General features: G+C 39.2%; 1 long non-coding RNA gene across 1 annotated transcript; it reads right to left on the bottom strand.

Moving 5' to 3' along the window:
- Positions 1 to 11,219: 11,219 nt before the first annotated feature.
- Positions 11,220 to 12,089, bottom strand: LOC131225338 (uncharacterized). The gene is made up of 2 exons (XR_009161310.1): positions 11,870 to 12,089; positions 11,220 to 11,763 (listed from the first exon to the last, which is right to left on the bottom strand). It is a non-coding gene; the product is annotated as an uncharacterized LOC131225338 (long non-coding RNA).
- Positions 12,090 to 12,595: the final 506 nt, after the last annotated feature.

The following is a 12,595-nucleotide window of genomic DNA, read 5'->3' on the forward strand; positions in this document are numbered from 1 at the left end:
GCTACGGTTTATAGCCATAACTAAAAGCTAGCATGGTCCATAGCCTTTTGTCATTTTTTTGGTAGTGGGCACATGTTGAGCTTAATTCATCATTGAAGAAGCTAATCACAAGTCACATCTCGTAGCCATGATGTGGGAAAGTGAGTAAGAGATCTTTAAACCTCTCCCAACATTGAAAAGTATCTCGTCCTCCTTTTGGGAGAAATTCATGATAGTACGCCTCAATGTGTTGTGTCATGCCCCAAACTCGAAAAATGGGCTCACAAAATTCCCGATCGCCGAATCCGGCGCCAACAGCTTCCTTAGTACCTCATTCTTGGATTCCGGCACTCACATGCTAGATTCCGATCCTGGGATCCTACAAGGAAGATTTTCAGTATGATTTTTTTTGTAATGGAGCATAACCACAAGCATAACGAAGTCACAAAATAACAACACAACATATCCACTATATCAAAAACTTTAAGTACAAATGCGAAAAGGGAAATACAAGGTGATCAAAACTCCAAAATAATTGGACGTGCACTCTTACATCAGCGTTGCTGTGATCCAATGCCACCTACATGCAACGGTCATGCATAAGCTTACAAAAGCTTAGAGGGTGGTATAAGTGTGTGCGCGAGGCAAGCACCAAGTATACAATATCAGAGTAATGCGAAAATATGTGGTAAGTCCATGAATGCTATCAGCTATACCAAAACTATGTGATGCAAGGCATGAATGCTATCGGCCATACCAAGGCCATGCGATGTGAGACATGATTGCTATCGGCCATACCGCTGCAATGCAAGGCCTACGTAGCCGAGTGTCATATGCGAGATGCAATCTAAGTAAGCCAGTACTCATTAAGTACACATATCAGTACAGTTCCTCTCTAGATATCACCGGGGTCAATACACTTTACACTGACTGCCTCCTCCCTAGTTGCACAGCCAATCAAGTGGAATAGACCTCACTATCCGCCTGACCAATAGTCTGCCAATACCTACCCGGCTCATCGATAGCGGACTCATTTGCGAGCTGGTCAAACTCAGCCTAGCTTATAGCCCCATCACTAGGGTAGATAAGGCCACACCCCCTTCCAATCGACCACGACATAGTGAGAGATGCGGCATACTCGTATTCGGCACTCGGGCGCTTGTGTATCCACTCGGTCTAGACGTTGGAGCATCTCCTGGTACCAAAAAGGTTCTGAGACTTTCATCCAAGGACATCCTAAGTGCCCATAGTGCTAGAACCAAGTATTTTCGGTATCCGATATGGCCATCCATGATGTGCCTGTGGAGCCACGACCCTGATGTCACTAGGGCGTACAATGATCATGACACAAATGCGAGATGCGTGAATCACACCGTCAAATCATGCAGCAATCCATCGCGTACCGCACGATCATGTGGGGCACTCCGTCTCATAAGGAGTCCCATAAATGTCTCAGCCCAATGACTTATGCTATGATCAAACATTCCTCATATCAAGCATACACATGATGCGTATGGGCATGAAACATGGAGCTATACTAAGCATGTTATAAAGTGATGAACTGTCATTACAACGCAGATGGACCTAGACGGCCTAGACACAACAAGAATGGGCCTAGCAATTGGCCCTAGGGAGAGTCGTAATGCAGACATTTAACCAACATCATACTTACAATGTGGACGTCAAACCATCATTGCTCCCAAGGTACGGCCCGCCATAAATATCATTACTTGAACCATGGTGGAATCACACATACAATGGACCTTATGTACATCTCATTGGGCCTCGACCCATGGGCCTCAAATACGTCAAATGGGCCTCAACCCACGGGCCCTAATACATCACAATGGGCCTTAACCCATGGGCCCTAATACATCACAATGGGCCTTAATCACATGGGCCTTGTGTATATCAAATGGGCCACACCCAAATATAAGTGGTGGTAATGATTTCCACCATTAAATTCCTAAGGCCTATCATAACATATGTTTCCCTTCCAACCTGTTCATAAGTTAACATAGTGATAAATTAAGTGGAAACAAATATCAGCTTAATAGGGAACTACTATGGCCCTTAGAAATTTTGAACGGTGGACGTCATTGTCCACTACCTTAAATGGTGGGGTCCACTTGAACTTTAGATCTGACTTATTTTTAGTCTCAAGCCTATTAAGACAAGCTTGCCAAATGGTTAGACGTTTTGGATGCAACACATGCATCAAGGGTGGGGTCCACTGAACTATGGATCTGACTCATTCTTTAGCCCATGCCATAAAATGAGCTTTAAAAATGGATGGACGGTTTGGATGCAGAACATGCATCATGGTGAGGTCCATAAATGGACAGCGTGGATGATACAAGGGGGGGTCCACAGAGCTTAGTGACGCCACTCCAGCAAGCTGCTGGAGTGAGGTACACTAGCCGTCCCACCCAGGGACGATGTGGGTTACAATACATGCATCAGTGGGTCTCACGTGGGGCCCACCATAATGTTTACTTTCCATCTAATCCGTTCATAAGGTCACATAGACCTGGATGCATAAGAAAAAAAAATTTCATGGTGATCCAAAACTTCTGTGACCCAGAAAAGGGTTTCAATGGCAGACGTTCAATCACGTTGTTTCCTATGATGTGGGCCACTCGAGCTGTGTATACGACTGATTTTTGGTGGGGGCCCCACTAGCCTAAGGGGCCCACCAATGCATGGTGTGGATGGTCGAGACACATCACGGTGGGGCCCACACATGGGACCGTAGTCCATCTCCACCCGCCCATGGCGCAGTAGCACCTGCTGCTTTGTCAGCGGTAACAGGTGCTGCTACCTTTTTTTTTGAAAAATTGATTTTCCTGAGGTTTTTCTTTGGTAGGGCCCGCAACAAGGGAATCCACCATGTCCATTGGCTCTCATGGCTCAAAACAAGCAAAACAAGCCCAATATTCGAGGCGTTTTGGCGTATAAAATCATCAGGTGATTTTTCAACGGTAAAAATCCCAGTTTGTTATGCTATGGCCCACTAGAAATTCGGATCAACTTTATTTTTTGACTCAACACCTAAAATGATCTAAGGAATGAAATGGATGGCTTGGATTAAAAACATACATCAGGGTGGGGCCTGTGGGAGCGGTCCACCCCAAAACCAAAAGAAATCTCTTTTTTTTTTTTTTTTTACAATTCACGTCCAATGTCTCTGGACGCTGGACGGCTTGGCATGACACATATATGTAAGGTGGGCCCTGCTTAGGTGGGCCACCAAATGATAGATGGTGTGGATACAACACATATGTGAAGTGGGCCTCACCTACAGATGGCTTGGATAAAATATATGCTTCAAGAGGGGTCCATCCAGGTGGGCCACATGTCCATATCATCACATAAAGAGAGAGAGAGAGAGATCGAGGGACACGTGATGATGGAGGGCTCTGCCACTACAAGCCCTCCCATGCATTCAATCATCATCAAGTGGGTCCCATACATGTGGGCCCACAAAATAAAAATAAACGGTGGAGATTCCTTCTCCACCCAAAATGGACGGTCTAGATGACCTCTCTTCATGCAAGAAAAAATAAATATCATGATGGGGTCCATGGAGAATGCCCACATCATGGAATGATCATGAGAATCAAGGTGGGCCATCGGCCACACCTAGGGTCCAAAGTGAGATCCATACCATCGATCAGTAGGCCTCACTTGGCCCATCATAAAAACATAAAAATCTAACCTATAGAAGCACCCACCGTTCGATCTTCTTGGTCCATTAGAAAGCCGGTCTCCTTATGCTCTACTTTGATGGAGGGTGATGAGAGATGAATGGCTAGGATGAAGGATTTGGGATGGGAAAGTGGGCCACACACATGCACTTTTCTCTCATGGAAGAGCTTGGACGTGAGCCTCTTCTCTTGCTTGGGAAAATGTGATGAGAAATGAGAGAGAGAGAGAGAGAGGGTTGTAAGGAGAGAGAGTGAGAGATGGGTGATGGATGTGAGTGATGGGTGAGGTGATGGTGTACTTGACATGAGAGTTGACTTGGTGGTTGCTTGACTTGTGGAGAAAGAAAGCATGGGTTGTATGTACTTGACATGAGGTGATTGATTGATTGATTAATTGATTGATTGATGGGACATGTTATAGAGATTCTCTTGGGATTGCAAACGTGCGGCGTTTTCTTCAAAATAAATGTCGGCTCACATCTCTTAGCCAAGGTATCAGATTAGTGCGCGAGTCGTGATGTTGGAACCGCGGCGATGGTGCGGTCGCAATGGTACAAGTCTCGGATTAAGCCGACTCAAATCTACGGGATGCAACTTAGGGTCACGCGTAACATTGATTATAGGTTGCAGATTGCCGGACTTTGACGGGAAAGATCGCGGGAGTCGACGGAACAGTACTGACTAGGATACAGGTCTTACATACTGGTCTCTGATAGAACTTAATCTTAAGGATTGGAGCCATGACTTGGCCCTCTCCTTCAGAGAGAATGTAAATAATTTTAGTCCAATTACTTCTTGGTAAACATTATTATTATGCAAGGTCACCACTATCTCATCAAATTCCTTGAGGTGCGGGTATAGACTTTCAAAATCAAGTCTGTGGAACTTCGGGAGTAGTTGGATTACCTAGTTTAAGCTCAAGGTTACCTAGATTAACCAGAAAAATAATGCACGATGGTATGATAGTTCTAGACAGTTATAACTGAAGGAACATAGTGGGCCTCATTTTCATCATGTATCGTCCTAGTTGGCAATGTATTATGCTCAACATTCTTATCAATATTCTTCTCATTCTCGGCCATGATTCTAGATGGTTTAGGAGTATTTTAAGTGTTTTCTAACTCATGATGGATGGAGAGCCTTTCGACTAAACTTCCTTCGCTTAGAAGTCGAAGTATGTGATCATGGACCCACATGGGCATGAACTGCACACACAAAACCTAATTCTAAACCAAACCCTATAAATAAAAATCCTATAGAGGATTAAAAATCCTACAACAATTGAATTAACTAAAAATCAATTAGAAAGAGAGAGGAATGATGTTGCCATATGAGAGGACTAGGATTAGAAGATCCTATAAAATAAAAACATAAAAAATAATGTTAGTAATCATAGATGAAAAATTCTGGAAAAATCTAAAACTAAAAATTTTGAAATTAAAACACTAGAACAAACAAAACCCTAGGTTTGTAAAACTTTTGAAAAACAAAACCCTAATCTAAAACCTAATGTATTTTCTAACTCGTCGATGGATGAAGAGCCATTCGACTAAACCTCCTTCACTTAGAAGTTGAAGTGTGTGATCACAAACAAACTTGGGCATGAACCACACACACATAACTTAATTCTAAACCTAACCCTAGAATTAAAAATCGTACAGTGAATTAAAAATCCTGTAATAGTTGAATTAACTAAAAAGTGAATTAAAAATCCTACAACAATTAAATTAACTAAAAAGCAATTAGAAAGAGAGGAACGATGTAATCGGATGAGAGGATTAGGGTTAGAAAATCTTATAAAACAAAAACACGGAAAACAATGTCAGTAATTAAAGACTAAAAATTCTGGAAAAACCTAAAACTATAAAAAAAAATCTGAAATTAAAACCCTAGAACAAACAAAATCCTAGGTTAGTATAAATTATAGCAAAAATAAAACCCTAATCTAAAACCTAAAGTATTCTCAGCACAATAAAATCCCCAACAACGATGCCAAAAACTTGTTGAACAATCCTAAGTTTTGGACTGCGAAGTAGTAATAACTCGGTAAGACCCAGATCATTCCAAAGGGATGTATGCGATTGAGAACACAAATATAACAAAAAAGACTTAGGATTATGGTTTTTAGCATATTAAAAGCATTGTAAACAATTAATAAAAAGCATTAAGGATATAAGAATCCCTACTTAACAAATTCTTAAACTAATTCATCTCCTTCAAGTATATAAATCAACTAAAACCAGATTCCAATCCATTCTAATAAAAAAATAACTCTATAAATCCAATCACAAACATCCAACAAGATATATGAATCGAGATAGATTGATCTCTCATAAAGATATAGGTAATTGATCGTAGGGAATCAAATGCATCTATTATACTCGAAGTTAACAATAGATCAATCGGTTTTACAGATCGATTCCTTCTCTAATATATGAATTCAATCAATACAATCACAATCCAACATTAAAAACCAATAAACTTGAAGTAAAACGAATTAAATAAAATAATTCATCAAGAGATTTATCCCTTAGCCTTAGCTAAGAAATTAGCCTGGCATGGCTAATATCTTAAACCAAAAACAAAGAAAAACAAACTAGAAATGAAGGATTGAAGAAGAAGAACGGAGTCGGAAGAGCTTCTCGTTCACTTGGTCTCTCTCCTAAGGCCTAATTCATTATTAGAAGAACCTAAAAATGCTTGCTTATATAAAGAATTCCATACCAATTTTGAATTTACGCAATTGTGCACACCGTCAATCGATCGATTGATCAAACTTCCCCAAAAATGTCTAGCGACTAATTTCAAAATTTGGTTACAGTTTTGATTGCTCAAACCCTAGATTTTGATTAATCGAATATAGTAAAAAGTGTCCAACGAGTTTTGATAGTAATTCGAATTATTTTTTATCCTTCTTCTTGATCGATTGGGACCGCTCAAGGAATTATCAATCGATCGAACCCTATAGTCGATCGCCCGAACTCTACTATTTTCTTCTAGTTTTAATGCACTTAATCTTCGGTCAATTTCTTCACTTTGTTACTTGATTCCTCTGATCTTCAAATCTTCATATCTTCAATTTCATCCTCCAAACTTTAATTCTTCAACTTATACAACACATATACAGTCATTTAACAATGTATATGCAGGGAATGTTTGTATGCATATATTCATGCAAATGTGTAATTGCATGAATGCATCAAGTGGGATGATCACATCAAGTGTAATGATCGTCCACTTGCTTGAGTTAGAAACCTGTCGACCTGCATCTGCCGCTTAACAGGCTTATACAAATTGGTAGGCATGGGAAAGGCCACATCTACCCCTTTAGTAGGATTCCACTAGTGTAGTGGGCATCTGGTAACAATTCTACCAGGTATACCATCCAGGGAGATTCCTCGGGGAATTCAGGCCTGTGTTGTGCATACAAAAGATGAATTCACCATTATAGCAATGAAGTTGTAAACCATACATTGTATAAATCACTTTGATTCTCGAAGTAGAATCAGCACAAATTACATGTGATCCAATAATATCAGTACAACAAATCAATTCATGAGTTACATCCATACAACAAACAAATCATGAATTACATCAATACAACAAATTGAATGATTTTAAAGTAAGAAAACATGATAGCAACATCAGAATAAGTGCATCAAGATAATCAAATACCTTAATTTTAATGGAGGGAAAACTGTTGGGGTCATTCACTTATATCCGATAGAGGTGATTCCATAAAGTAATTGGATCATTTTGAAATAAAGTTCCCCAATAATCATATAGATCAAATCATTGACTGATACTATTAATTAACATGGTTGGGCCCACCTTTAATTGATCAGGTTCCCACAATGGGGTCCACAAGAAGAATCATATGCTATCGAATTAAATTCATTTGGACCGAACCGTTAACATTGGGTTTTCAATCATCATAAGCCAATGTGAGACCCAATTGATCACATCAAAATGGCTGACCACCTTCAAGCGACCCATAAATGGTCTAATTTATGTGAATTATATGTTTTGTAAATTTATTAATCTAAATATTAAGATCCAAAATTAAACAGATCTTTCCAGTTGTCTGTTGATCGGATCGACAACACTGTCAATCAAATCTTTTGGACTATCAATTAAATTAACTCAGATCAATGGACTATCGATTGAATCAACCACCATTCAATTAAATCAGTAAAATCAGAAATTTGAGGTTTTAGTTTGTGGATAGTTTTCAACCATTTTAAACAAATCGACTTTTATCAAAAGTCGAATCGACAGAAATCAAATTTGATCCTTTTTCTTTAAATACAAATTTTATCAGAAAATGGGAATATCTCTATTTTAATGATTCACGGTCCAATTAACCTTGATGGGCGAATCCAAACCTATCATCAATTGTCTCTTGCTCAATTTAATGAGACGACCGCTAATCAACTTGATCCGAACCATCCATAGTTTTTATTATTTAAAACTACACAATTTTTAATAATCAACATCATTTGATTAGCATAGCTGCCCAGACTATCAAATCGATCATCAAATCCCAGATATCAATGTAGTCTATTATGAGGATTGATATAAATTGTCTAGATCAAATCAGATCTCAACCATTCGGTGATCCGATACAACATCCGTTACATGATTCTTTACCTAGAGCTTCCTCAGATCGATGTGGCCCCCAAATGGTCCAATTGATGTAAAATTTGGGGTCTTATCCTTTATAAACCTTGGAAATAAGAAGATCAGTGTGGATCTTATCATTGCCATCATGGTGGCCCATCCCAATCTCTTGCACCAAGTAACAAAGAAACTTGTGGCCAAGCAGGATTTCTTTACGGTGAACACGATGGCCGCTCTCCCTAAGCTGATTAGGGGCCTCTATTTTCTCGACAAAGTGGGCTTTGGTGCGCTGAGGGAATCCTAATCCCCTTTCCTTTTCATTTTCTATCGTTGTATAGACACATGTTAGGCGGTTCGGGCATTCTTTTTGTCAGCTCGTGTGCGCCCAAATGGGGGTTTCTTTGTATCTTAGCTGTTGATATGAATGGAAACTTAGGTTTTGCTGAAAAAAAAGTAACAAAGAAACTTGCATAAGAAATTGGGTCTTTTTACTTATTCTATTAAATTCATCAATACAATGAACATATGGTTAATCCTAATCATTTATTGTATCAATCTAGCAAAAGTACCTTAAATTACCCATATCTAAGAGAAACATCTGAATCTCCATCGATCAATACGGCCCATCAGATGATTGGATTGACTCGATCCTTTAGATCCTAGTATATTTTGATCTTAGAGAATTGATGGATCGTGTGGATTGATTCATCCATGTCCAAATTACAAGAGGGAATTTCATGTGCCAAATGTTAAAGATAGTTGCGCAAAAAATCCAAATCTCTTTACAATAATCACACCAAGTGATTTCTCATAAGAGAGTATCTCTTCATTATAATCACTAAATAGAACAATGCAATGAATGTGCAGCAAATTCAACCCATTCATTGCATAGATCAAGTAAAAACAAATAAAATTGACACAATTTGAATTGAGGAAAGACCTAGCGGACTTGAGCTTTCTATAAAATCATCCTTTTGTTGGGGATTGGGCTGCGGAATCACAGAGAGATGGATCTAGGATAACAATTCAAGAGCACCAAGCAAACACAAGAGAACACAAAGATTTAACATGGAAAACCCTTTCAGGAAAAAACCACAGCACAAAGCGACAGAAATCCACTATAAAAGCATAAATTACAAAGAGAAAAGACTTACCCAATTCAAACAAGCTTGAATCTCATCCTTGTTACACCCTTTGCAACCCTAGAAACCCTTCTAAAAACCCTTTTGAATACTTTAGAAAGTCTTAGGATGTTTTAGAATTGCCCTAGGAACTCCTATTTATAAATTAGGAAACCCTACTTTCGCACCGACTTGGAATAGTCCGGAAAATGCCTCAAATTTACTCAGTCCGCGTGCTATCTGCATAACCTTAGGCTGGTCGAGGGATAGCTTGGGCAAGTCGAGAGTGCCCTTCAATTAGTCAAGTCAGAGCTTGGGCTAGTTGAAGGGTACCCTTCGACTAGTCAAACCTGTCCCTTGACTAATCGAAGATCTCGAAAATTCCAAATACATTGTTGCTGGACTTCAAGCCGAACTTTCTATGAGCTAGTCGAATTTTTCCAGATTTAAGACATCATTTACAACACCTTTCTCTTTCAATTTCTCTCTACTATACATATGTTTTCTTTAAAATCAAGTAGGACTCTTTCTATCTCACACCTTCTCATTTAAGAAAGAGAATAAAAAATTATTGGAGAAATGAAAGCTAGGAGTGATGGAGAGATAAGAGGGATTACCTCTCTCTCTCTCTCTCTCATTTAATTCAAAAAAATTTAATTTGATTTTTTTTTTTTTTTACAAAAATCCAGAATCGTTGCACTTGTGAGATAAGGCGGGGCATATATGAGAAATGATCAAGTGGGCAAAGTGTTTATGATCTACCCATTCACATGCATTTTGACGTCCATTTGGTCCAGTCCGACTCTTGTTTCTTACTGCTGGGCCAAAAATACAACAATCTGATGCTCCTAAGCATCCATAGCTAGCTTATTGTCTGCGAAAAATCATGTCAACCCATCCTTGCATTCCACTCATTGGATTTTTGGATGACTCAGTCAGTATAAGTTTCTGGAGATAGGCTAGATCGGGCAAACGGATTGTCTAGGTCATGTGACCGCATGCAATACAATCCTTTCTACATTAAGCTTAACATACAAAGTAACATCTGGGGTCACCATGTATGCCCCATCTTATTCTCCTTGGCTTTCAAAACCAGGTGGATCTAGAACTCAAGTGGGCAAAACATGTAAAATCGGGCCCAAGCCTCTAAAATCATGGGTTGTTTGCCACTTAAGTTTCAGAATAACCTAAAATTTATGTCATCCACCCATCCTTAGAGGATGCTTCTTGTGAATGGATTGGATGGAATAAAAGAACACGGCGCGGGCTTCACATACACTATGGAAGGTTTTGAATAGTGAGCGTCCTAATCCAACTGTTCCATGGTAATGAGCAGATTGTGTTGTGAGTAAGCGTGGTGAGTAAAATTTGTGGGGGCCCATCGTGATGTATGTATCATTATCTATGCCATACATCCCTTTTCCAGCTCATTTTATTTAGGGCACACTACACTAAAATCGTCATTTAGGAACGGTTTTAAACCGTTCCTAAATGCTTCAGGAACGGTTTAATACCGTTCCTAAACGAGGCATCGCAGAAAATTAGGAACGGTTCAAAACCATTTTGGGTACCGTTTCGATTTTTAGAAATGGAATTTTAGGAATGGTTTTAAACCGTTCTGGTGCCAAAGGTCACATTTTAGGCACAAAATTTTAGAAACGGTTTTAAATGCTTATTAATGTTGCCAACAGTATGATTTTAGGACAAAGTTTTAATAACAATTTAAAACCCCTTTGTTCATGGTATGAGAGAGAGAGGGGTATGTAATCTACTTATATTATATGCTAGATAATTACACAAATAGAAGAAAAAGACAATAGAATGATTCACACACATAATAATCTTTTCCTTCTTTTCTAGTACACATTTCAATTTCAATTCCAATTTCCAATTTCAATACAACATATCATTTCTAGGCTTCTATAATCCAACAATTCCTTGCTCTTTTCTAAAATGATCACTCTGCCTTCAGATATGATATCCGCTACATATCCTCCTCTTTAATGTCTTCTCGTCCATCCCCCACAACCCGAGCGATCTCTTCCACCAATTCTTCAAGCCTGGTATTCCATCTGCCATTAGAGGGATCTGGGCTTCCTTCGGGGCCACTTTCAAGGAAGTTTGGTACATGTCATGAGCTATTAATCCTGTGCACATCCCCTCCTGTAGTGGCTGGAAATGTTGGTGCCGTTGCTGCTGTTGTTGGGCTTGAATCAGCTGCCTGAAGGGCTGGAGAAGGCCTAGAGAATGCTGCTACTTGCTGTTTGACACGGGAACTGCCTGCTGTTAATCCTGTGCACATCCCTGATTACTCTGGGCTCTTCAACTCTAGTAAACTGCATTGCTCAATAACCACTAGACAACACTAAACAATCAGGGGGGAAAAATCTACTTTCTCCTTCACATGAACTTGTAAAGGATCTCAGGTTACAGGATTATCACCTTCGCATTCTCTTCGCAATGCTTTACAGCTGCTAGAATGTTTGAGCAACGACCATGCACCAGCATGTATGCCCATAAGAGAAGCTTCCTCGGGGCACTCAAATCAAGGTATTCGACATTGTCCTTAAATGGTTGGCATGGTCCTTCTGTTGTTAAATGAGATGGTATAGTATACAGGTTAAGACCTGATGGAAGTGTTCCATATGAGCTCTCTCGGTAAAAGTTGTAGGTGCATCTATCTCCATATATTTCTTCTGATGCTTGCTTGATATGGACATGCTTCATTGTGGATAGTGAAAAGGCCTAGCTATCTGTCCTAGGGGGGGGGGGGGGGTGTGAATAGGACTATGCCAAATAAAAATTTTAACAGCAAAAAATAAGAAATAGGATATCCAACAAAATAGATAAAACAAACCACAATACAGGAATGTAAAGTAACCTCAAAATTCAAGTCTTGAGAGGTTAATACAAATGTTGTTCTAAGGACAACCTTACACCAAAAGCCAGAGTTTATGGTAGGACAACCTTATTTCTAGAAAGGTCTTTGTATCAAAAACTCAAACCGAAGAGGAATAAATAAATAGCAAGGAATTGAAATAAATTGCAAGAATTTAAATCTAAATTATTACAACATTCCCCGCTGTGCTTGAAATGTAAAAATTACAACATTCACATCCACAAATACATTCCACAATTCTGAATGATAAAAGATAGGAAATATAAATC

This window comes from Magnolia sinica, chromosome 14, assembly GCF_029962835.1.
Source record: "Magnolia sinica isolate HGM2019 chromosome 14, MsV1, whole genome shotgun sequence".
Lineage (NCBI taxonomy): Eukaryota > Viridiplantae > Streptophyta > Magnoliopsida > Magnoliales > Magnoliaceae > Magnolia > Magnolia sinica.